We start from the raw sequence: 27,552 nt of genomic DNA on the forward strand, positions 1-27,552 counted from the left end.
ATTAAAAGAGACTAGGTTCTTTATAAGGGTGTACTTGAGCCAACTTGAATCATCTTGAGAAAAGCCGGTTCTTAAATTTTCAATGAGAGCATTTATATGTTAGAAACTGATAAATTGTACAAATCTGGGCTTGATTTGTTATTTTGTTGACATTCTAGACTTATGTGATGCAGAAAATGTTAATGATGCAGATTATACTTAAAAGCGTACGTATGTAACACTTTTCCCCCCTTCTGGTTGTTAAACATTTACCAACACACCATTGATTCTAGCTCTCCTGTACTCTGCTCTGGTAAGACCACATCCAGAGGATTGTGCTCATTTCTAGGAAGGACATCAATAGACTACAGAACGTCCATAATTGGGCAACCAGGATGGAGAAGGTGAGGATTAATTCATAGAACTGGGGACCTAGTAGAGGGGAGGATGATAGCTATCCTTAAATATTTGAACAGCTAGAATGAGGACAGATTAGATTTGTGGTTGGGTTTTTTTTTCATCACACCTCTCCTGGCTGTGCTTCTGAATCTCTGGATTTTGCCGCCATGTTCTTCTTCTCCTTCTCCTTCTTTTCACCTCCCACTCCTTTTTATAACAGATAAATAAACAAGACTAGATATGACCTGCTCATGAAACATATTGGAAACAGCTTGGCATAGTAGGAAACAAACCAGAAACACTAGACTAGGAGTCAGAAGACCTGAGTTCTTATCTTGGCTCCATTGCTAACCGACTCAATCACTACGATAAAGTCGCATCATCCACCTGGACCTAACTCACTCATCTGTGGAATGAGGGGGTTGGCCTGAGTAATCTTTAGCTCTAGTGCCATGTGATTCTTTGGGTCCATGGGATTACACATCCATTCTGAAGAACTGATCCCTGTGTTTGTAGGACTCATTTCTTCAACTGCAAAACGAGATCATTGGACTCTGAGGTGCCCTTGCAATTCTAGACTTATGACTTTTTTCAGAGGGTTGCTGTGCACATAAAATGAGAAAACACAATAAATATCTTATAATGTAAATATTTTTTAAAACACATCTTCAATCATCATTGAAGACCACCTGTTTCAAAGAAATCACCAATGGTTTTCTTTTATGAGTAGGTCATGTTTCCTTGGTACCAGTTCCAAGTCACTTTTCTCATAACCACCCGGGAATAAAAGGAGGAAGACCAAACATTATTCTTCTCATTTTTTCAAACAGATGATGCTTGCAGAGGTGTAAGTGTCTTACCCATGGTTGCATCTGGGGCTTAAAGGAGCCACTGACCTCTAAATTTCCTTTCCTTTCAAGTTTGACCTGGGCTTGTTTGAACGCTAGATGGCAATATTGCCTCACAAACTTGGCCCAAGGCATTCTCAGGGGCAGGCTCCAAGGAGCCTCCTTAAAATTCTTTTCTTAACCTTTTTTTTTCTTGCTCCGCCCTATGCAAGCATCCCAGGAAACAAAAGAATGGGAAAAAGATGCTCGTTATCCACACATAAAAATTTTGCCTCAGTTTACTCATGTGTGAAATGTGGATAATAATAGCATCTACTTTCCAGGGTTGCTATGAGGATAAAGTAAACTGATATTTGAAAATATTTGCAAACCTTAAGGTGCTACATAAATGCTAGCTGTTATCTAAAATTCATTAAATTAAATTCATTAAAATGAATGGTGAGGGTGCACAAGGGTAGACTAAGAGCTAGAAGGGATCTTAGAAGTCATCAAGTGAACCCCTTCTTTTTTTGGAGAGGATATTGAGAGCTAGAGAGGTTATGTGACTTGTCAAGGCTCACCCAGGAAGTGTCTAAGTAAGGTAAGATTTGAACCCAGCTCTTCCTGATGCCAAGGCTAATAATGCCCTCTCTTTCTCACTATACTGCCTCTCCAAAGGAGTCTTCCACTCTCGTATAGGTATATGTAGTCAAAGGGCCAGACCTTCCCCTCTCCTTTGGTCTTCTCTTCTTATGAACTTTCCAAGTCTGTGTTTTCTTCCTTTTGGGACTTCCAGGATCACAGATTTAGAGCTGGAGGGGAACTCAGAGTTAATTTAGTGGAGTTCTCCCATTTTACAGATGAGGAAACTGAGGCCCAAAGAAGTGACGTGACTTGTCGAAGGTCACACAGGGAGTGAGTGGCTGAGTCAGGATTCGAATCAGGTCCTGCCACTTCGATTGGCTGGGCTGAGCTGTGTTATCTCTTGCAGATCTCACTTCCATTTTAATACTGTTCTTCAATGCCTCAGAGGTGAGCCAGTTTAACTTGTGTTTTTGCATCTTCAGTGCCTGGCACATTGACTTGTTTTCTGGATTGATTCTTTCACATTCCTTCTCTTTACATAATCAGTACATTCAAGCCCAAACAAATGACTGGCTGTTCTTTGATTGAATCCCGACCCTTCCATGTTCTAGCAGGTCTAAACTGGCCTGGAACATACTCCTTCTATCTCTTCCTATTGAGATTCTTTCCCTTCAAAGTCAAGGCCAGGTGCTACCTGTTCTCTGCACCCCCATCATACTACCTTGTATTATCCTTATCTATATACACGGTGTCCCCCATTAGATTATAAATTCATTGAGCGTAGGAGCTATTTTTCGTCTTTGAATTATAGAACCAAGCACTTCAATACTGAAATGGACAGGGGAGTTTCCAGGGCTTAGCACATAGTAGGTGCTAGTATTTCTATAACACCAACTATTTGCCAGGCTGTGCTAAGTGCTTTACAAATGTTATCTCATTTGATCATCGCAACATCCCTGGGAGGTAGGTACTATTATTATCCCCATTTTACAAATGAGGAAACTGAGGCAGACAGATGTCAAGTGACTTGCCCAGGGTCACACTGCTCATACCTGTCTGAGGCTGGATTTGAACTCAGGTCCTCCTGACTCTAGGTACGATGCTCTATCCCACTACACCACCTAGATGCTTATTATTCTATACATGGCTTTCTAAAACCCAGATGGGGGTAATTCTAGCAAGACTCCAGTCACGAATACTTGGAATGTAGAAGACAAAGTTGTGGAATCAGAGGAGAAGATGATAAGGAAAGATAGGGAATCAGAATTTCTAGCTTCTCTTCCTTCTTCCACAGCTGACTTCAGGATTCGTTTGTTAAATGGTATCAACATTTATTACATTCTTACTCTACCAACAAAGGAAATATCAAGAAAAAGGCAAAAACGGCCCTTGTCCTCAAGAAGTTTACATTCTAATGAGAGATTTTACATATATATATATATGATACATTCAAATTACCTGGCAAGTAACCTAAGAGGGGAAAGCTGTAGCATCTAGGCATGTTCCTTACTGAATTAAGAATACCCCTGGGGAAAAAAAGAGAATGGTTACCACTAAATAACTGTTCTACCAAAGCAAAACTGTGTAATTATGTTATGTGGTTCAATTTAATAGGTATGCCACAAACAAAGCCAAAAAAAAATTACAGTCATTTCTCCCAATGGATTTAAGGGAGCATCAAATTAAAAAACTGTGAAAGTTGGGGAGGGGTGTTCCCCTCGTTCAGCAGGTTTGTTAATGTGGTTTTTTTTCTATATGAAATATCAAATTCTTTTGAGTTTGTAACTATATTGTTACAATCTGGCAGAAGGCTGATACCTAAACCTCATTGGGACATAAAGCAGTTTTCAGGACTGCTAATTAGCTTATTGCATTTATATTTAACTATATTACATTTGTATGTATATACATATATATTTATATTTTATTTATATTAATATTTCACCTCCTCTTTGTATTGCCCAAACAACTCCCTGTATGTGACTACTGTTAAAATGTCCAGGTTGGGCCAATCCTCTTTTCAGTGGCCGTCCTCTCTAAGAGTATTGGAATAGATGATAAAAGCCCCTTCCCTGAGACCAATAAAATCTACCCTGGGAGAGGCCAGGGATCCACAATATCACAGGGTTGGCTGCAATTAGCACATAATCTGCAAACAGGAACATCTGAAGTTCCTCATCTGTAGGAAAAATCTCTTCTGTTTGAACCCTCTTCTGGATCTTCTCTATGACAATGGCAAACACCTTTTGGAAACATACAACTTAATGTTTCATGCCTTGCTTGATATTAATAAGTGGAGAATCCTCCAACAAAATTCTATTTATCTCCCAAAGAATTTTCTATAATCTTAATATGTGCTTGGGAGACACCTGTTTGAAGGACCTCATTTATGCCTGACTTTTGCTCTACCAGATCAAATGCTACTGTACTGTTAAAACAATAAATATGGTATAAGCTGCCAGGTGGTGCAGAAGATTGAATGCTAGACTTGGAGTTAGGAAGACCTGCTTCAAATCTCATCTCTCATATTTACCAGCTGCGTGACCGTTGGTGACTCACCCTTTCTCAGCTTATATTTCTTCATGTATAAAATGGGGATCATAATAGCACCTATCTCACAAGGCTTTTGTGAGAATTGAATGAGATAATATATAAAAAGTGCTTTGCAAAACTTCAGAAGCAAGAGAAGTATTGAGAGTTGGATTCTTTGCACTTTTCAGGCAGTTGTGGAACTGGAAAAATATGGTTTCTCTAGAATAACATTTGTGAACACTTTCCTGTTGCCTTCTTATAGTTTCATCAGGAACACCCTTAATATATGTGTAGTTTTTTTTCCCTAAAAATTTTGTAAGGGTGAGGAAAAAAATACCTAAAAGTGTCTAGAGTTATTGATATGCCTTTTGATCATTCTTTCTGGGTAGTTAAATCCTACAGTATTTTTTTTCCAGTGGTTTGGTAGCTTTTCCTTTTTAATAAATTTTTAGAACCAGTCCTTCGATGCCCTAAAAACTGTGTCAACTCAAGCATGGACCTCTTCTATGTATGCTTAATCTAATCCATTGCTTGTCTTGTCTGTTTTCTTTGGTGCCATTTTTACTTCACATGTAGCATGTTGGGGACTGATGTGAAGGTCAAACGTAGTGACTCCAAGGTTATTGATGAAGAAGACAGCTAGCATTTACATAGTGTTTTAAGATTTGCAAAGCACTTTACATATTTTAACTCATTTGACTTTAACAACAACCTTATGAGGTGGGTGCTATTATTATCACCTCTTTACAGATGAGAAAACGGAAGCTAAGAGGTTAAATGGCTTGCCCAGGGTCGTGAAACTAGGGAGTGTTTAAGTTAGGATTCGAACTCTAGTCTTTGTGACTTCAAGTTCCATTCCCTTAACACCATACCGCATAGCTGCCTAATAGTTTGTTACACAAAATATGGCAGATATTTTCCATTTTGAGGACTATTTTCCTCTTTCTAGTTTCTTCTATAAATTCTCTTGGGGGGTTTGTTGCTTAATCTCATGCCAGATTTTCTACAAACTCATTTTTCCTTCCCCTGTTTCTCACTATTTTATGGACCCATACTGCTCATAATCCTGGTATATCCTCCTCCATTTGGTTTCGCAAACAATTTTATGTTTCATGCTTTAAGCCTGTTTCCCTTGGCTACCTTGTCTTTTCACTTGGCAAGAAGATCAAGTGTTTGCTGGCTGAGGCCGTTTCTATGTTGTGGAAATTGCTTTACATCAGTTACAGCTTCACAGGAAATGGTGCTAGTCTGGGTTGATATTTGCCCACATAAGTTAGACCTTAATGATTTGAGTTGGTTGTGGAGTGTGTCATAAATTTTAATAGAAGGAAAGAGTTGAGCCTCAGAAGATGGTACCATGGAGAGTCTTGGATTGGGGTGGGAGAAGGGTCAGGAAACCTTAATGCTTGTCTTGGCTCTGGTACCAACTAACTGTGAGACCTTGGACAAGTCCCAACTTCTCTGGGCCTGAGTTTCTTTGTTTTTAGCATGAGGGGGTTAGATTGGAGTATCCATAACATTCATTCCACCTCCAAAATCTCATGATTTTATTATTGGGCTATAGAGCAGACCATTTAGGTGGTACTGTGGAGAGAATGCTGGACTGGGATTCAGGAAGACTTGAGTCTGAATCCTGCCTCAGATACTTGCCAACTCTGTGACTCTGGGCAAGATGTTCAATCAATCAACACCCATTTATTAAATGCTTTATGTGTGTCTGAAACTATGCTAAATTCTGGGACTACGAAGAAAAAGCAAAAACAGTTCCTGCTCTCAAAGAGTTCACTCTAACGGGGAAGAAATATTTCAATTCAGTTCAATGAACATTTATTAAGCACTTACTGCACACCAGGTGCTGTGCTAGGCTCTGGGGATACAAAGAAGAAAAAGAAAGTCCCCGCCTTCAAATTGCTTCTAATCTAATGGGGGAAAGCAACACACAAAAGGAAGATGAAAGAGGAGGTAGGGGACACTAAGAAGGACCCAGTCCAGGGGCATGATGATCTGGGGAGTCAAAACTTAGCAGAGTTACTGGTGGAGAATGGAGTTACCTGGAAAGTTCCTCTAAAAAGGAAGCCTTTGGGAGGTGTTTGTTGCTCCGCCCTCTAGTCCTCCAATCAGAGGGGAGAGACAACTGAGGGTGCCAAAGAAAAGTGTTGAGTACCAAAAACCAAGTCAATCAGCATAGTGATGAGTTTTCAGGTGATCTATCATGGGTGAGGCAAGCAAAGCAGCTGGTAGAAAATGGAGAGTTACCATCACAACACACAAAGTAAACACTAAACGATAGAAGATGATTAGAGGAGATGACCTTAGCCACTGGGGAGATCATGAAAGGCATCCTGGAGGAGATTCCAAGAGGTTGATGTGAGAAGGGAGAGCATTCCAGGCATGGTGGATGGCCAGTGCAAAAGCACAGAGATGGGAAATGGAGTGATATGGGAGAAGAATAATAACTAGGCCAGGATAGCTAAGTGCCCTCATTTGTGGAGGTGGGGCAGAATGGAAGAAGATTGGAAGGGTTGGAATAGGCCAGGTCGTGAAGAGTTTTGAAATGTCAAAAGACATTAAATTGGATCCTGGACATACTAGGGAGCCCTTGGAGTTTATTGGATGGGCATTGGGGTGGGACATCATAAGATCTGCCCTTTACGAAAATTGCTTTGGTAGCTGAGAGAAGGATGTATTGAAATGGGAGAAACTTGTGGCAGAGAGAACAATTTAAAGGCCCTTGGTGAAATTAAATTAATTAACTAATTAATTAATTAAACATCCAGGTGATAAGGGCCTGAACTAGAGCAGTGCTGGAGAGGCCTCTGCAAGAAATGTTGCGGAGAAAGAAATATAAGATTTGGCAACTTACTGGATATGTGGAATGAGTGAGAGAGCAAAGTGTTGAGGATGGCATGTAGGTGGTAAGCCTGGGAAATGAAGAACAGTGCTGCCCTTGACAGTAACAAGGAAGTTCAGAAAAGGGAAGGACTTGATGTAGGGCAGGGAAGAGAATGATTTTTATTTTGAGCATGTTGAGGCACAGATGCCTAAGACATACCTAGTTTGAAATGCCCAACAGGACTGGTGTTCAGGGGAAATACTAGTGCTGGATGTATAGCTCTGGGAATCCTCTGCCAAGAGATGACCATTGAATCCATAGTAGCTGATAAGGGTAGAGCACAGAAATAAAAGAGAAGAGGAGCTAGGACAGAGATTTGGGGGATACCCCTAGTTAGTGGATGTGACTTGGGTAAAGATCCAACCAAAAAATGCTGAGAAGGAGTAGTCAAATAGTAGGAGAAACAAGAGAGATCAGTCAGAAAAAATGTCAAAAGACATTAAATTGGATCCTGGACATACTAAGGAGCCCTTGGAGTTTATTGGATGGGCATTGGGGTGGGATGTTGTAAGATCTACCCTTTAAGAAAATTGCTTTGGTAACTGAGAAGATGTATTGAAACAGGAGAAACTTGTTTCAGAGAAACCAATTTAAAGGTCTTTGGTGAAATTAACTCCATGGAGAGAGTATTCAGGAGGAGAAGACAGTCAAAATGTCAAATGTTGATGAAAAGTCAAGAAGGATGAGGATCAAGAAGAAACCATTAGAACTGGCAATTAAAGGAGCATTGGCAACTTTGGAGACAGCAGTTTCAGTTGAAAGATGGGATTGGAAGCCAGATTATATTTATATTGTATTTAGGGGAGGGAGGGGAGAGGGAAAGGAAAAGAGAGAGAGAGAAAGAGAGAGAGAGACAGAGACAGAGAGAGACAGAGGCAGAGAGAGAAAGTGGTGCCACCTAATGGGACGTGTTTTTTTTTTCTCAAAGAGTTTAGCTGAGAAAGGGCAGCTAGGTGGTACAGTGGATAGAGTGCTGGGCCTGAAGTCAGGAAGACTAAGCCTCCTGAGTTCAGATCTGGCCTCAGACACTTACTAGCTATGTGACCCTGGACAAGTTACTTAACCCTGTTTGCCTGTTTCCTCATCTATCAAATGAGCTGGAGAAGGAAATGGCAAACCATTCCAGTACCTTTGCCAAGAAAGTCCCAAATGGGGCCGCGAAGAGTCAGACAAGACCAAGAAAGGACTGAACAATAACAAAAAGGACTTTTATAAAAGATCGAACAACAGCAAAACGAAAGCTGAGAAAGTGGAAACATAAAGGATAAAAACTGGGAGGCACACTCAAATCTAATGGGGATTTCTTACCTAAAGCATGGGGCAGTCATGGGTGTTTCTGTAGGCAGCAAGTAAGAGAGGGATTGAAGGTTAGAGAAAGTGGGGATGATGGTGAGAGTAATGTCTTGGAGAAGATAATAGAGGATGAGACCAAGGGTCCATGTAGAAGGATTTGCCTTGGCAAAGAGAAGGGCCACCTCCTCATCAGAGACTAGAGTAAAGGAAGCAACAGTGAGGGACAATATCAGAGAGATGTGAGCCAAAGAAAAAGGGAAGGTTCCAAAGAATGATTTTAATTTTTTCTGTGAAGTCTGAGGAGAGGTCCTCAGCAGTGAGGGTAGGGAGAAGAAGTGGCATTGGAGGTTTGATGAAAGAAAAAAAAAGATTTGGAACCACTGTTGTGGTGAGTGGAGGTAGAGAATCAGTTAGGGAGGAAGAGTGGTGTTGTCTTGCTGTAGTGAAGGCCCAATGGAGGTTAGTTGGCTGAAATTGTAGTGGACTTTATGATTTCTTTTCAGTTCCATTTTGCAGCGTGAGTAAGAGCAAAGGAGGAAGAAGGTAGTAATTAATATTCCAGGGTTGGGATTAGGCAAGATGTGATCAGTGAGAGAACAATGAGAACAAGGGATCCAAGAGTAGAGGATGGTATGTAATTGAATTGCTTCAACAGGAGGTCTAGATTCAGAAGACAGGAGAGTTAGTCAGGACAGGAATAGTACTGAGGAATGTCGGGATTGGGGGCCATGGTGAACATGAAAGAAAGTTTTAGGAGGAGTGTTGGATCTTCCTGTTAGACTATAAATTCCACGAGGGCAGGGACTGAGCCTTAATCTTTGTATTTCTCCCAGGGTCTACCAGGCACTGCGCTCAGTGCACAGTACATACGTAATAAATGTGCATTTGGTGTTTGTTGCTGAATCCTATACTACTCCCTGGAGTCAGTGAAAACATTCTGAAAGGTTGCCTTAGCTTGGTTAGGCCACAGTCATGTCCCAACATCAAATAACATGATATAGCAATAAGGGTCTAATCTATGGGCTTAAGTGGCCTTCTAGGTCCTTGGGTGTGGCCTTTTGACTGAGCCCAAGCTTTACAGAACAAATTCTTTTATTACGGGGATTTATTCTATGAAGTTTGGATTTGGTCAAAGGCCTGCACTTGAGGAAACTATAGGGCCTCAAGGCCACAGTCCCCAATCAGTTCCCTTGAGTTCCTTGAAATCTTTTCCCCCCACAGGCTTCCATAAATTATTGCTAAGTTGCAAAGACTGTGCTGCCTCAAACCACTGGGGCAAGAAGGTGGCATGGCAGTCATTGAAGCTAAGGCTATCTGAAGTGGTGTTGATAGCGTAGCATCATTGACTCTTAAAGATGGAGGGGACCAAGGAAGTAATTTATTTTAACATATAAGAAGCATGAAAGACTTCTCATGCTTTTTTTGAGGGGGGAAGGCAGGATAATTGGGGTTAAGTGACTTGCCCAAGGTCACACAGTGGTAAGTGCATCAAGTGTCTGAGGCCAGATTTGCACTGAGGTCCTCCTGACTCCAGGGCCAGTGCTCTACTCACTGCACCACCTAGCTTCCCCAAGACTTCTCATCCTTGATAGGTAATTATCCAGCAGTCACTTGAAGACTCCTTTTGAGCTTGTAGTCAATTAACACCACCTCTCCCACCCTCAGAACCCTCCATCTTTATGCTGGTCATCCATCTCTTGTGTCTTATACTGTATTTATCCCTATGGATTTTCATCTTATTTGATACAGCCCAATGCTCTATGGCAGCTGAGTAGCACGATAGATAGAGTACCAGGCCTGGAGTCAGGAAGACCTGAATTCAAATCCATCCTCAGACACTTACTAGATGTGTCACCCTGGGCAAGTGACAGCTCTATTTGCCTCAGTTTCCTCATCTGTAAAATGAGTTGGAGAAGGAAATGGCAAGCCTCTCCAGTGTCTTTGCCAAGAGAACCCCAAATGGGGTCTCGAAGAGCTAGACTGAAAATGACTGAACAATCCTCTAGGAAGAAACTGTAGCCCAGAGATTAAGTGATTTGTCAAAGATCCCGCAGATAATAAGTAGCAGAGCCAGGATTAGAAGTCAGATTTTGGGATGAAACTATTAGGTGATCATTAGAATAACTGGTATTTACATAGTGCTTCAAAGTTTGGAAAATACCATATATATATATATATATATATATATATATATATATATATATACATATATTATCTCACCTATGTTACGTGCATTATCTCATGACAACCACTTTGTGACTTTGGTCAAGGTACCATTTTACAGATGAGGAAACTGTGCTTCAGAAAGGCTAAATGATTCACCCATGGTCAGACAACTGTTGAGTACCAGAGCATTTGAACTTGGAACTCACTGATTCTAAATCCTGCATTCTAGCCATTATTCTCTGCTATTTAGGAAATCAAAACAACATTCTCCATTATTTTTATCTCTTTGAGCTAATATAATTTCATGATTAGATGGCCATGATTAAATTTTCTTTTGTTGATTTTAGAGGAATTTTTAAACCGTATGAAGCTTTGAGATTTGAAACATTTCCTTCATGTGGTCTTTCACCTCTTTAATGGAATAGCGAAAACGAGTTGCTAACGCCATGGTGAACTAGGACTTGATCCCGTTTTGAGGTTATGTCTATATTTTGGAAGAGCCTTAGCTCATGATTTTAAGGCAGGGGTGGGTGGGTTTTATTTCACTGCAATTTTAACAAAGAGCCACACTCAGATACTTTACACTTTGAACCTAAAAAAGGAGCTGAAATGCAAGAATTTCAGAGCTGGCAAAATTGAGAATCAAACCCTAAACTGGGATGGGAATTCCATCCTTATCCTGCCCAAAGTTAGGATAATAATGTAATTTCATTCATACTATCAGTGATAGGTTTTGTTTTTAAGGGGAAGGGAAAAGAAAATTTAAAGCTCCCTGTTGGACTTTGAGATTTACTCTGATTATTTTCAAATCTAGCTCTGAGTCTAGGGGAGAGTTAAGGAAGTCAGCTTGTCCAGGCAAGCAGAGAAACACATTTCATTGTCTCAGAGTATTAAAGGTTGCCCATTAACAGTTTTTACTGAGCTTTCTCTGCCTTTTTGCTCTCACAAAAAATATTCCTTCACCAGGTAGTAAGAGGAAAAGAAAGGAGGAAGGTGATCTCTGTATGTCTGTTGGTGGAGGGAGTGATAGTCTTCCTTCCTAACCTCTTTTTCTACTTTCCTAGAAAAGGATGTTCAGGGTAGATTAAAGGTATATCACTCTGGGGTTCTTCCAGCTCCAGAGAAAATAACACCAGGAAGGAAAAAAAGTGGATAAAAGTGGTGTCATTATAGCAGGAGGAAAACTAATGTAGAGGTCAGAAGCCTAAGCCTTAGGACTTAGAACACAGTAAGTCAGTCGGGGTTATCTGCTCTGAACTCTCTCATTTCGAACATGAAAAATTAAAAGGCCCAGAGAAGTGATGTGAGACATGGCATCTACTTCTGACTTTATTATTAAGTAGTCCTGCTATCTGGGGCCCTTTAGCTCTCTGGGTCTTAGGTGATGATCTCTCCAGCTTTAACATTTTACGTATCTCCAGCTAGGTAAAGCCATGATACACAGAACATTGGACCTGGAATCCAGAGGACTCGAATCTTGCCTCTGACACTCAAGGAACATGTGTAGTTACATGCAAGGTATACATTACATAGGTAAGCATCAGTGTTATTGTCTGACTACATGTGTAACTGGTTCTGTAGTTTTCTCTGGATATCTTAAGTTAATCTGGTCTGATAGCGCTGATCTTCTGTGACCCACTGACCTCTCTGCCCCATGCCACTGCCAGTTGATGGCATTTGGCTGATCATAATTCTCATTAGAACTATTGCATTAGTTTCTTAAACCTGAACTCATAGAGGGCTCAAGTCACCCACAAGTGTTAGGAATCCTCGAGGTACAATATACAGAATCTTCTTCATTTGAAATGTCTATTTCTGAACCAGTCTGGGTTAGGCCAACTTTGTATGACTGGTAGGAGACCTCTTATCTCTTTGGCTCAGAGTCCATGGAGATGAATGCCCATCAGTCTTAACTTGCCCAGGCAACTTATTTGAGATGTTCTCTAAGATCATTTATCACAAAGGATTTTTTTCTAGAGCTTTCCCAGAATAGTCAGTCAGGTGTTGATGAGTTGGGTCATATGAGTTGCTTCTTGGGTACATCTCCCATCCCACTCATGTAGTGAGAATTTTTGATCTCTTGCTAAACTTTGATCTCAAGCATTCCTTCTGATCCTCTAGATATGAGTCCAGACAGATTATCTGAAATCCTTTTCTGGACTGAAGATCTGTAGTCTATATTCTATATTCTAAATCCTAAGTAACCAATCTCATTTACTTAATTCCTCTCCTTGAGAAAACCCCATGGGCAGAATGGGCCATGGTGTCATTGAGTCAGACTGAACAACAACAAAGACAAGAAAGCTACTGAAGACCTTTGTGTCTGAGATTCTGTGACTCTTCGAGACAGTAGAACTAGATCCCTGCCCTGGGACCTCCGATTTTATCAGTGCGAGTACCCCCACTGCCAACACAGAATGTAAACTCTCAATAATGTATAGTCTGAAACAGTTGCTTAAGTCTCAGAGATGAGTGATTGGCCCATGGTCCTACGACGAGTAAAATTCAGAAGAGGATGTGATCTCTGGTCTTCCTGACTCCAAGATAGCCATAATTATTTTGAGATAAGACATACACATACGAAATAATATACATACTAGAGGGCAGGATACTCCAAGCATAAAATAGCTGCTACACGTGATCTTTCAAGAGTTCAGATAAGCCTTGAATATTGGTGCTGGAAGGAGGAGGAGACAGCCTGGTGGTGCCGTGGTGCACAGACTGCTAGGTCTGGAGTCTGGAAGGCATGAGTTTGGATGTGACCGCAGATGCTTTATTAGCTGTATGACCTTGAACAAATCCCTTAACTTCTGTTTGTCTTAGGTCCCTCAACTGTAAAATGGGGATGATGATAGCACCTACTTCATTGGGTTGCTGTGAGGATCAAATATTTGTATAGTATTTAGCACAGGGCCTGGCACACAGATATTATTATTTAGTTTGTGCAAATATTTTAAGCCCTGTGCTTAGCCTTGAGGCAATGAAGTTAAGAAAGACAGTCTCTTCCCTCAAAGATCTTTCTTTTTATAAATTAAACTTTATTTCTTTCAGTGGACAAAAATAAATTTTTCTCTTTCCCATTCCCCAGCATTAAAAAAAGAAGAACAAACTCATAACAAAGATGCATAGTTGAGCAAAACAAATTCCTATGTTGGCCATGGCCCTGAAACATGTCTCAGTGTGCGGCCTTGAGTCTATCGCCTTTCCGTCAGGAGTTGGGTAGCGTGCGTTATCATCAGGCCTCTGGAACGGTCACAGCTGGTCATGGCGTGGATCAGGCCTCCCAAGTCCTTCAACACGATTTGTTTTTACAGTGGTTGCTGTACAAACTGTTCTTATTCTGCTCCTTGTATTCTGTCCCAGCTTATGGAAATCTCCCTAGTTCTCACTAACACTGGTCCTTGCATTATTTCTTATGGCACATTAGTATTCTGTTACATCGATATACTGTAAGTTGTTCAACCGATCCCCAATTGATGGGCACTCCCTGAGTTGCCCACTTCTTTGCTACTGAAAAAGGAGTTGCTACAAATGTGTATGTATGAATGTATATCTGTGTGTATACATACAGATACAGATGCACACCATATGTATATACACACAAATATATATTCACACAACATGTATATACACACACAAATATACATTCACACAAGATGTATATACACACACAATTATACATTCACGTAATATGTATATACACACAAAAACATATATACACACAATATGCGTATATACACAACTATACATTCACACACAATATACATATATGTAAACACACAAATATACATTCATAAAATATGTATATACACACAAATATACATACACACAATAGACATATATGTACACATACAAATATACATTCATGCACATATATACACATAAAGGCCCTTTTCCCTTTTGATCTCTCTGGGGTTATTGGGCTTGTGGTGTTATTGCTGGACCAAAGGACGTGTCCAATTCTGTAACTTTGGGGCACTGTTCCACATTGCTTTCTGGAGTGGCTGGACCAATCCACAAAAGAACTTCCTTTATAATGGTAAGAGACACCAGATCTGGAGCTAGAGTGGGAAAGCAGAAGCTTGGGGGTGACTGAGACTACATCCTCAGTGGCATTGGTTAGAGCTGGCCCAGAAGTAGGGTGGTGCGCCTGTTCTGAGCAAGATAAGTTGAGAATTCACTTAGAGCCCAAGGGGACAAAGGCAGAAAGGTGAGTTCCAGCGTGAGGTGAAGGAGGACCCCATTGAGGCAGCTAGATGGTGCTGGAGTTAGGAAGACCTGGATTCAAATCTAGCCTGCTATTCTCACTAGCCATGTGACCCTGGGTAAGTCACTTAGCTTTTGTTTGCCTCAGCTTCCTCATCTGTAAAATGGGGAGGGGGGTGTGTGATAATAATAGCATCAGCCTCCCAGTCTTGTTGAAGATCAAACAGGATAATAATTATAAAGAGCTTAGGATTGTGCCCGGCACATAAACTTTAGCTATTATTATTATTAGTGGCTAGGGCATGGTTTGGAGCTAGTCTGAAAATGTAATAAAAACCACACAAGAGGCAATTAAACCAAATTTAGTTGAGTGAGGGGAGAATTTAGTAATCTTAAGTGACTTCTTTGTAGCTGAAGGGGGGAGAGAGAGAGAGAGAGAGAGAGAAAGAGAGAGTTCTTGTGTGTATGTGTGTATGTGAAATTTTTCCCCTCTCAATTTCAGTGCCCAGGAACAAAGCTCCAGGCACCCTGCCCTAGGTAAAGCTCTGCTGTCTAGAATCTTAAGGTGAGTCCAATACTCAGCCTCCATGAAGAGGTGGGCCAATTAAAATTCATCATTTACAGAGAAAGAAGTGTATCAAGCAAGCACAGGACGACGGTGTTTAGAAACCTTCCATTGTCTAAAGTTCCCTCATCTTTTCTGCCTTCCCTCTACCCTTAAAGAAAGTCCTATGGGGATTCAATGGCTGAATCCAGACAGTGGCTTTGGGCAGTCATGGTTGAAGGCTGATGCCTCCGTGCTCCCATGGTCCTCTGTATCTCAAGACAAGCAGGGTCTGGCCTCCAAGTGAATGTACTGGGACATGTGGGTATAATGAGTTTAATGGTCTGCAGCATTGGTGAGGTATGTACTCCTGAACAGACGCCCTCCCCTAACCCCCTGGCCAATGCACCGCTTGCCTCCAGATGGGTCACATATGTTCAGTTGCTGAAATGAACTTCCCCAGGTATAAATGAACTGACTGCACCTGCCATGCTGGCTAATATACCAGGTACATTGGGGTAAAGGGAACCTTCTGTGCTGCTGAATTGATGAGAGACACCTGAAGAGAGTCCTGTGCTCCTCCCCCATCCCATTGCACCCCAATAGGCTGAAAGGACAAGCTGCCTTTCCAGAGCCCATGCACATTCCGGGTAAGCTTGGAGGATAGGCTTTGCTCCTGGCATGTTTAGGCACAATGAACCTGCTAAGTGGTTTAGCTTAGAGCTGTCTGGGGAGAATGGGCCTGTAACTTGCAGTCATGGTGATCTAGACACACAAGGTTGCTACAGAAGGGGAAAGCCTAGAGTTAAATCCAAATTGTTAACCTCTGCCCTTGAGTGGGTCTAGTGTTCTGACAGTCCTACAAACTAGACGTGATTCAGTGACTGAACCCTCCATAATCACACCTGTGCAGGAGCAGAATATGGTGGGGAGTCCAGTGGCCTGAGCATCAAGAACCCTAGGGTGGTACAGTAGAGAGAGTGGACTTTGAGTCAGGTGGGCCATGGGTTCAAATGTTGACTCTCATGCTTGCTAGCTGTGAGACAATGGACACATCACTTAACTACTGGGAGAATAATAATCTAGGATCCTAGATTCAGGGTTAGAAGCACATTAGAGGTCATCTGGTCCATGAAGGAAACAAGTATTTATAAATCACCTACTATGTTCCAGGCACTGTGCTAAGTGGTTTACAAATATTATTTAATTTGATCCTCGTAACAACCCTGGGATCTATGTGCTTTTATTATTCCCTTTTTATAATCGAGGAGTTGGAGGCAAACAGAAGTTAAATGATTTGTCCAGAGTCACACAACTAAAAAGTGTCTCAGGCTGGATTTGAACTCAGGTCTTCCTGACTCCAGATCCATTGATCTGTCTCCTGTATTACCTCATCACCCCCACCGTACCCTCCCAGGATAAAGGATGAGGTTGCTGGAAGGAATCTTAGTTCAAACTGAATTGTCCTCTGGTCAGATCTGACTCCCTTACCTGGGATAACATACGTTTTCCTTATGTCGACTTTGCTCATCTGCTTTACAATTCACTTTAGGATTGGGATTAGGAATCCAGGCTCCTTTGTTCTTGTCTGGCTCCCAGATTGGTTGCTCCTTCAGTGCCTGACCTGCTTTTAACTCCAAATCATTCTTCCTATTCCTCCCTTGATCATTTATTTCTCTGGCTTATGGTTTGCTTTGACCTTAGACTAAAATGCCCCAAGCCAGCACCGTTCCTAGCAGCTGGCCCTGGCTCTTTTCATTCCGTCACCTCCTCCCCCTTCACCCTGAGTAGCACATAACATTATGTTCTTTCTTCATCAGCCGCTTTGACCTTGTCTGTGTTTATCTTGTTTTTCAGTCCCTTCCTAGATTTTTCAGGCATAACCGTATCTCTTTTCTTAGGATTGTAGAATTTAGAACTGGAAAGGTCTAGCCACTCACTCATTGACTGCCCATCCTTGTTGTAACAAGAAAAAAAGTTAAGTAAGAATGACCAACAAAGCAACTACACAAATGAATAAAAGAACATTTATCAAGCACTTACTGCATGCCAAGCACTGTGCCAATTACTGGGGATACAAATAGAAAACGTTAGACAGCCCCTCCTCTCAAGGAGTTCAAATTCTGATTGAGAGGAAGAAGTCCTGCCGCGGGGCATTTGGCAAGGTCCAGGAGTCCTTAAGTTATTTGAGTAGTTAAGATGCCCGCACCAGGACACTGTAGGGCATAAATGCAGAGTAGATGGTAGGCTTGGAGGGTCGAGGACTGGTTTTTTGCTTCTTTTGTAATCCCAGAATTTAGTACAGTTGCCTGGCACAAAATAGGTACTTAATAAACATTTGTTGACTGACTATGTTACATTTTTGTACCTATCTATTGAAAGAGGGATACATATTTTTTAAACATTCATTTCCTATGTAAATTTTGAGTTCCGAATTTTCTCCCTCCCTCCCTTCCCCTGCTCCTAAGACAGTAAGCAATTTGATATGTTATATATGTGCAAAGGATATATGTTTTGATTCAATAAATACTTATTAAACCCTACTATATTTGAGGTACTGTACTTCCTATTAGGAGTTGTTGTTTAGTCGTTTCAGTCCTATCTGACTCTTCATGACCCCATTTAGGGTCTTCTGGCAAAGATGCTGGAGTGGTTTGCTATTTCCTTTTCTAGTTCATTTTACAGATTGGGAAATTGAGGCAAACAGGGTTGTGTCTTGCCTTTAAGGCTTACACAGCTAGCAAGTGTCTGAGACCAGATTTGAACTCAGAGACAAGTACCAAGTTCACATTCAAGACTTTGCTGTCTCTGGCCAGGTACTGAGCAACACCAGGGCTGGAAGGGACCTCAGAGGTTGACTACTCTAACTCTCTTATTTTGTAGAAAGGGGGACTTAAGAATAGAGCGGCTACGTAAGTTGGCCAAAGTGTTGCCAGTAATAAATGGCAGAATGGAGATTTGAACTCAGGTCATAGGATCCTAGATCTAGGGCTGGAAGGGAACTTGGATATATTATCTGGCCAAACTCCCTCATTTTACAGATGGAGAAACTAAGGGGCAAAGCAGTTAAGTGCGACCAGGGTCACATAAATAGTGTCAGTGGTAGGATTGGAACCCAGATATCTGGACTCCAGGGTCAGTGTTCTTTCCCCTGTACCATCTTGAAGAAATTCTAGCTTCTTTAAAAAAAACAACTGAGGTGCCACCTCCTTAAGAAGGCCCTTTTTAACTCTTCAAGTTATTAGTAATTGCCACCCCACCTCTCCTGTCCTGTGTCATTTTGTATTTACTCTTCCGTGCATGTATTATTTTGTTCCAGTAAAAGTAAGCTCACTGAAAGCAGAGACTATTCTTTCTGTTTTGTTTTTGTGTCTCCAGCATGTAGCATAGCCCGAAATCTAGTATGTGCTCAATGTAGATGAATTGAATTTCATTTCTATGGCCATTTACTTTGTTCTCCAGGAATGAGGAGAGCTAGGGCCAATGATTGTTGCAAAAGACTGAAGTCTCATTCCCTTGTGAAGAAAATTAAATTAATATTATATTGTTTCCTAAGTTTTCCTTTCTGTGTCTTTGAGTTGAGCCCAGGAATCAGCTTTCCCTCTGAGTTAAAATTATAATTAAAAGAAGAGTTGTTACCTCTCATACTGGTAACCCCTGGGATACATCCAGGACATGTTTGTTATTGTTAAACCCTACAAGTTAATTTGGCACCATCTCCAAAAGATATGTCATCTGTCCTTGCCTGTTCTTGTGCAATTAGGGGAGGTTTTTTTCATCTCTTCCAGGAAGACAGCAAGTCTGGTAGTTTTGATTCCTTAGTTTGCTAGGGAATTACAACACACAGATCCCATAAAACAATTAATATTCCTTAATTGTTGAGAGGGGCAGTGATTAGCCTCTCATGAATGCCAGCTTACCTTTCTTAGAATAGGCAATCATAATGTTTCTGCTTCAACCCTACAATCTATCACTTTTCTCCATGCCTACCAAGACCTCTTCTTTGTTGTGTGTTAATAAGCAGGTTCTCCTTCTCATTGGGGCTTTACTGAGGTTGCCAGTCTAATCTGCTTTGTTAACAGTTATTCAATTACTGTTAATAAACTGATTGTGCTCAGAAACTTGTACCTAAAATTTCAAATGTAACACAGGACTTCTCTGACAATGATTTTAAGCCTCTCAATAAATTACAGAGCTTAATAAAGGAAAACATTGACAGTCAGGAAGCCTTCCCCTGTGTAGTGGTTGATTGGGTCAGTGAGGCATTCAATTGTAGAAACTGCTTACCTTCTTCTGAAGTTGTTTGATGTACTGCAAAGAATGCTCAGCAGGAATAGAAAATTCTTGGAAGGGGACTTTTCGGGTGAAGGAAATGAGTTTTATTTTGCACATGTGCCTAAAATCCTACTTTTTGCAAGACAGCTTTCCCAGTCCCCCCCTTTTTTTTTTTAAAAAAATGGGATTTTATTGATATTTTCTGTTTCTTATATCACTATAGTATTCCATGTATCCCTCCCTCTACCCCTCCTAGTGGGCCATTCCAAATGACAACAGTATTTTTTGGAGAGAAAAGAAGGGCAGCATAAGAAGAGTGAATAAATGAAGAAGCCAAGGACAGCAACAGCAACATAGTGATAGCAGAGAGACCAGTAAGAGATCTCTGTCTAAGTGTACATAAGGACACAAGGGGTGAAGACTGAAATCTGTTGGCAATAACATTGAAAAGGCAGACAGAGGGCATTATGGACAGAACCTGGCAACATCCTGCCTACAGGTAAATGCTTCTTTTGGGTGACTACATTAAAACATGGAAGGAAACATAAAAGAGTGGGGGCAGGGGGAGGGGGGAGAAGTAGGGGATAGAGAAAACTGTGATGCACTGGGTCAAATCAAGGGCTAGCAATGAAGGGAAGGTGACCTCTCTGGCCTTAGAAAGAGAAAAGTGTGCAGAGGAGTGAGTGAGGAGGAGGGGTAAGGATCAGAAAGAGAGGGAAAGAAAGGAGGCTTTACATCCATACGTTTTACTTGCATAGTGAAAGTATTTTCTTTTAATGTTCTTTTTTTTGCTTCTGTTCTTTTAGGTTGCCCTTCACTTCTCTGTTTTTGCTTTCTTAATCTATTGTTCTCTCATGTCTTTGGTGAGGCTTTCCACTGCAAATTTAAGTTTTTTCTATTCTGCTTATTATTTTTGCTATGCAAGACATAAGTTCTGTTCTCCGAATTCTCATTTCTCTTTAAAAACCACTTAGGAACAGCATGTTGTGGTTCCATGTTCTCCTCAAATTCCATAGGGTCCTCTGTCTCATCAAGGGGTGGGTCATTTTCCTTCATTTTGCAGTTTTCAGCCATAGATACCTGACCATGTTTACTAGATCTGGGGGCCACATTTCTGTCTCTTGCTACTGTTTTTCCTGATAATTTATCTGTTTGTGTTCAAGGTCTTTGCGTTTTCTTCCTAAAATCATTGATATTTTCAGTTTTCTCCTCTCTCCCTCATTTTGCTTATCACTCTCCTACAGATGCCCTCTCCTTTGATTGTGTTTTCCTTGGAGGCTAGATCTCAAAATGTCTCAGTTTCCTTCCACACAGGGCAATTTGCAGCTCACTAGCCCAGGTGTCTGCCCCAGTAGACTTTGGGATGATTAGAACTGGCTTCAGCTGGATATTGTGCTCTTTCCTCAGGCTTGATGGAGCGTGAACTTGCCCCCACATTCAGGTTGTCCTGGCCTAGTAACCCATCCCACTCCTTCAGTTTCTGAGTTATCCAGCCCAGCACTGGCAGTTCAGAACCTGGCACTGTCAATTCAGAGATTTGCAGCCCCCAGGGGACTTTTGCTCCTTGAAGAACTGTGGCCAAACAGGCTATCGAGGCTCAAGCAAATTTCTACAGCCTGGAGCCAGTGTCTCTACAGCACAGGAAATAGAAAAGGGGGATCAGGATGTAGGGATGGTTTTGTCATGTCCTTGGACCTTCTATTGAAGCCTCACTGCTGGTAATGTGGGAGTTAGGGGAGGGGTGCTGAATGAGCTCAGGGCCAGTGATCGTTAGCTCCTGGATTTTTGTTTGTTTGGTTTTTACCTTCTTTCCCGTATTAGATGTCCTAGACCTTGGACGTGGCTGAAGTTGCTTTATCTTTGGCACGTAACTTCCATTACGAAGACGTTTGAGAGGTCATGGGGAAAGAAAAAAAGTATTTTGTTCGTACAAAGCTGTTTGCATGTTATCTTCCTCCAATAAAATGTGAGCTCCTTGAGGGCAGGGACTGTTTCTGCCTCTTTTTGGTACACCCAGTGCTTAGCACAGTGCTAGGCCAGTAGTAATTAATAAATATTTGTTGATCGATTGATACACAGGTAGACATTTTCATCAGGTACTTGGTAACATGTGATTGGAGCTCAGAGGAGATGCAGATTTGATGAGCAGATTTTGTAGTCATCTGTATAGAGATGATAACTGAACACATAGGAATTAAAGAGCTAACTGTGAAAGAATGGAAAGAGAAAGAATAGAAGAGGGCCCAGGAAAGAGTCCAAATGTTCAGATACACATGGGGGCAGGACATAGAACAAAGAATACTGAAAGGAAGAGAACCAGGAGATGATTGTATCTTGAAAACCCAGGAAGGTGAGAGAATCTATGAAGAATAAATGGCCCACAGTGTCAAAAGCTTCATAGGTGTAAAAAAAATGAGGCTTGAAAGAGGGTGAGGCAGTCATTCTGCTACTCCAGAACCTGACTTCACCAACATTTAGGTAGGAAGACAGGCCATTTAGATTCACTCCTGTATACTCAGAAGAGATAGATAATAAGCAGTAAAAATTCTGTTTGCTTGACTGGAAATTTTGATCTGTTCACTGATTGTCCAAAGGCCATGAAGTCAGCATTGGTAATGGCCATATTAATAGTATTTTGAGGCCCCACAAGGCAACAGCTTAATTACGAAATCCTAGGAGAGGCCACTGGGAGTCTTGGTGCCCTGAAAGAATTCATTCCAGTGGGGGAAGAAGGCGTTAGTTAGGATCAGGGTTTGATTAACTCAGCACATATTAGGGTCAATACCCAGTTGCTGGCTGTGCTTCTAGCCTGGCTCATTTCTTTTCTCACTCTGGCAGACAGTAAGTCAATTAATCAGTCAACGAGAATTTATTAATTATTTACTATGTACCAGACAAAAAGATGATGGATAAGGCTCTCCTACCTTTGGTTGATTGTGCCAAGTAATATTGGAAGGTAAAAAGGTTCTTCCAAGACTTTTATTCTAACTTGTCTGTCTTGTTAGAATATGTGTTATATCAGCCAACTCAGACGAATCAAAATGTCAGAGTCCTGCATAGACCCTTATTAGGATCTGTTGCTGGGCTTCCCTAAAGAATTAGATGGTCCCAACAATGATGAAAACAATAAATCCCTTTATCTGGCATGTTGAAGGGAAGGCCCAGAGGAAAATGATGTATACCTTTGTGGGAGACAACCTAGGGAGCAAAAGATAGGAACAACACTTGAAGGGTATTAGGGCAGTTCACCCCCTTCCTTTACACTGGGGTCAGGACTGATACTGCCAAACAAAGGCAGTATATCACCCCCTCACATTGGGGTGAACTAACTCCTCCACAATGGGTATAGTGTGGAAAGAACACTAGTAGAGATATAATCAGGTAGCCCCAGGTACTGTAGTGTTCAGGCCATAGCAGGAAGAAAGGATTTGTAATAGCACAGCAAGACACCATTGCTAGGACTTGGTACATTTTTACACCAAACTTTCATTGGGACTTCTGGGTCCATGCTTTGGGGTAGGTAAGAAAGCTTGGGGATCATGGTAACTCTAAGATCAGAGCAAACAGTTATCAAAATATATATTTTTTAAAATTTCTTGTTCTTGGACTCCAGATTAAGGATCCTTGAATATGACCCACTTTAGGGATCACACAAATTATATCCTCACCTGTAAAATGACACAGCCAAAGCCTCACAGACCAAATGAAGATGAGAAGGAGCTAGAATGCTTCACATTCGGGGAAGAATGATCTGACGCATTTTTTCCTTCTTTAACTATTAAATTCTCAAGTGAGATAGAAATCCATGGCAGAGATGACATGAGAGGAGTCTCTTCCCAAAGGGGCTAAATAATTAAAAGCAAGGAGATAATTGACATGATGATACACGCTATTCCAAAATGAGAAGGATTTTGCAGAGGTGATAGGCTGTAAGTTTCACCAATCCCTGGTAAATGTGTTTTAAGTTTCTCAGTGAGTGGGAGAAGGGAGCCAACTGTCTTAGAATAAATCCATGAACAAGAATGCAGTCCCTAATTAGAGATCCCCAAGGTTGATTTTTTTCCCCTTGTTGCCTTTTTCTCTGACAGACAAATAACAAGAAATGAATGAGGTTGAGAGCAAATGAAAACCACATTGGAAAAGCAAAGCGTATTCTAGCTTTTGGCTGAGCTTGTTCCAAAAAGTTCAGGTTCTTTGATCATCTGTTGGAGATGCAGCCAAAGAATGCAATTTAGAGTGCATGTGCATGCACGTGCACGTGCACGCACGCACGCACGCATGCACGCACGCACACACACACACACACACACACACACAAACACACATACTCATACACACAGCCTGCACCTCCCCACCAACACTGCCTTCTCTTTCTTCCACTGTAGCTAAAGCAAAATGGTGGGGACAGCGTATGATGAGAACCATGTCTGGCTTCCACCTATTTTATGGATTGCTTTGGCACTTGGGGATCCTTCATTTTAGTGGCTTCAGGAATTAATCTATCAATTTCTAAGCCCTTAAACATCCAGAGTCTGATGATAGGATGAGAGTCGAATATGTTGGCAGAGTATCCTGGGGCCTTAGACTGTTCCAAAAGAGTATGGACAGCTCCTTCTGGGCTGGAAAGTCATTGCTAGATCTATAAAGAGGGTTATACTATAACAGCTAAGTTTCTTAGCGAAATAATGAAACACAAATGGGATTCACTCAGTTGAGGGTCATTGGCCTCCTTACGCATTAGGTAACATGGTATGTGGTTCGGCTTCAGGCATCCCTCGTAGATGGCTTACACCTTTAACATAAGGCTCCAGTCCCTTTTATATTAGTGTCTTTGCCAACAGTCAGTTCACAGTGATTTTATCTTGGCTTTGAGATGTATTAGATCGGTTTCGGGGTGTGAAGTGGGTTTGGTTAGCCTGATAATAAATGCGTTTAGAATGGAAATTAGATTTGCTAGGTGATCTTAGGCAAATAATTTCCTCCTTCTGGTCTTCGGTGTCCTTTTCTGTAAAATGAAAGGGCTGTTCCAGATGCTCCTTGGGTTCCCTGCTACCCAAGAGGGAGGGAATTGAATTGTGAGTCATTTCTGTGCTAGTGCAAATGAATGATGGGTGCTCAGGTTTTTTAGGGTAAACAAGGAGGGTGGAGAGAGCATGATCAAATGGAGCGCCTGTTGGATGAAAGGTTGAAGAGGAAATGGGAAGATAAACCTTACCATTCTTTCCATCTTCAAAGCACCTAGATTTTGTCCAGGTCTAGTCCTCTTGGGATCAATGACCAAAACCTCTCCAGCCTAAGTGTTGTGACACATTTGTGGCTGCATCACACATAGCTTCAGCGCCACATCCCATCAGAGACCATCACTTCCTCTTTCCTTTTGCTTAGTAGCTAGGATAGGGCCTTAAAATGAAAATACACTATATGTGGGTTAGAGGGAGAGGAAAGGGGGCGCTATTTTCTTTTTGGTCTTTAATTACACTGACCCACTTAAATGTCTGCAAAGTCCTTTGCAATGGGCCTCCTGACCTCCTTTCATTCTTTCCCTTTCCTTTTATTCCTCCTCCCTCTGTCCCAACTTCCAAAGTGGCTGATATGGGGTACCCTGATGAGTGCTTTCTGGCTGTGTGTCTGGAGCTTAGAGCTCTGGAAGATTAGCTAGAGAAGTGACTGATGTTCCCCTGTCTCCCCTTTGGGGCTAACTCCAACACCCAGAGCCTGTCAGCACTCCTTCCTTGCCCCACAGCCTGGCCCAATGCCTGGTTTTGTATCCATCTGGGGCCTGTTGGGCCAGGATGAGTGACAGTGGGTGGGTGCTAAAGTGCTGACATACTGATGTAAGTGAGAGAGGAGGCTGGAAGTGGTCAGAGGGAAAACAAAAGCCAAGAATGGCTGAGTAATTAATAGGTAGAGGCAAACAAGAATGGCTATTAGGAAATCAAAGTGAGCTCCTCAACAGGGAAGCAAAAGAGTTGGGAGATGGAGGTGGTGGAAATAAACCATTAGGAGGAACCTAGAGTGGTAAATTTGAAGTGCGAGTTGCGCATCCTTCCAGAAACAAAGAATCTCAGTTGGTTTTGCACAAAGGTATTGAAGACTGCAGAACCAGATTAAAATGTGATTGGAAATGTTTAACAGAAAATACAATTAAACATAAAGACAATTTGTGGTTTTCTAAGTCAATATGTGGCCTGCAGAGATGTATGTATGGTCTAGCAACCTATTTCTGTTTCAGTTTGATGTCACTGGCTTAGAGGATGGGGCATTAGACACGGATTTAGAAAGACCTGAGTACAATTTCAACCTCAGACACATACTACCTGTGTCACCTTGGGCAAGTCATGTAACCTCTCTGTGCCTCAGTTTCCTCATCTGTAAAATTGGGGGTTGTCCCTTACAGCTCTAGGTCTATGAGCCTATGATACTATCTAGTCCAACCTGTACCTGAATGAGTGACCTCCCCAGCTTACCTCATCCTGGTCCTCTAGCCTTTTCCTGAAAACCTCTAGTGAGGTCCTGAGGTAGCCCGTTGACCTTTTGGATAGCTACCATTGTTAGAAAGTTGTTGTTTTGCACCAATCCTTCATCTGTCTTTCTATAGCTTTCACCCATTGCTCCTGGTTGTGTTCTTTTGGGGTCAAGCACAACAAATTGTCTTTCACATGATACTCTTTTAAATACTTGAAAGTAGCTATCCTGTTATTTAGAAATCAAATCAAGATTCTCAGAGAGTAAGTAAATGAAGTGTGTGTGTGTCTGTGTGTGTGTGTATGTGTGTGTGTGTGTGTATGTGCATGCTCGTACGCCACATGGCAGGGAGGGAAGAGTTGGCTTAAAACAGTAAATATCATAGAACCACACCAGCTTTGGCTCTGGGGCTTCAAGTTGACTATATATTACTCTGCTGACTGCAGCATAAAGTTCATTACTTAAAGCTCAGGTATCTGCTTCCTGCCCATCCTAATTATGAAATTTCCAGTGGGCAAACGATTATGAAATCTTCAGCTCCCATCAAGGGGCCTTGCGGACTTTGAACACTTCTCCATATGGTTTTACACATCTATTGACATTATCCAACTCACCCAGTAAAGTGTTTTCCTCCTAGGGTGGCCAAACAATTGATTTATGATCTGTTCTGGTGCTGGTGGAAGCCACCATCTGAGGAAGCTTGGTATTCTCCCTCATACTACTCCCTTCTCCAAAACAGAGTAGAGGGGTTGTGTAGCCTGCTGACAAAATGCAGGAACAAACTGAAGGTCCAGTAAGGACTGGTCTCTAGTGGTATGGAGGATCCCTGAGAGTTGGTAACTAGAATGGTCTGCTGTAAATTAACTGCTAAATTCTGAACACAATGACAAATGAATCTTAGCTTCTGGCACCATGGGCTAAATAAAATGAAAATTAAAGGGGTCAAAGACCCCATAGCTGAGTTATAGAAAAGGAACTCTGTTGTCTGGTATTTTGAAGGATTCCAACATTAAGCTCCAATTCAAAACCATGGCCAATATTATTGGTGTGAAATGCAGTGAATATGGTCTACCATGTCATGACTATTGTGTTCTCTCTGGAAAGGCCTACAAGAATTTGGCCCAGCTGGGTGGAATTGGCCTTAGTGTGCAAAAGAATGCTATGTGCCCCATCAAAATACTGTAATTTGCTCACCCCTCCAATCGCAATGTTGCTATCAAAATTCCATTATAATAAGAGGCTGAAGATTATTCATATGTACACACAAAACTAAAGCCAAATCCAAGAAAAGGCCAACAAGGAATTGAAAAATCTCTACCAAGTTCCTGAAAGGCCATTGGAAGAGAGGCTGACAGACATCATCATGCAGGGCAATCTGAATGACATCA

The 27,552-nt window shown here is 41.5% G+C and overlaps 1 long non-coding RNA gene across 2 annotated transcripts; it reads left to right on the forward strand.

The window, feature by feature from the left end:
- The first annotated feature begins 299 nt into the window (after positions 1 to 299).
- LOC118857368 lies at positions 300 to 27,552 on the forward strand. Of its 2 annotated transcripts, none has more exons than XR_005010916.1 (3): positions 300 to 383; positions 12,096 to 12,207; positions 27,269 to 27,552. It is a non-coding gene; the product is annotated as an uncharacterized LOC118857368 (long non-coding RNA). The 2 variants fall into 2 exon arrangements; XR_005010917.1 differs by lacking the exon at positions 27,269 to 27,552 and adding an exon at positions 15,383 to 15,430.

Source organism: Trichosurus vulpecula, chromosome 7, assembly GCF_011100635.1.
Source record: "Trichosurus vulpecula isolate mTriVul1 chromosome 7, mTriVul1.pri, whole genome shotgun sequence".
NCBI classification, from domain to species: Eukaryota; Metazoa; Chordata; class Mammalia; order Diprotodontia; family Phalangeridae; genus Trichosurus; species Trichosurus vulpecula.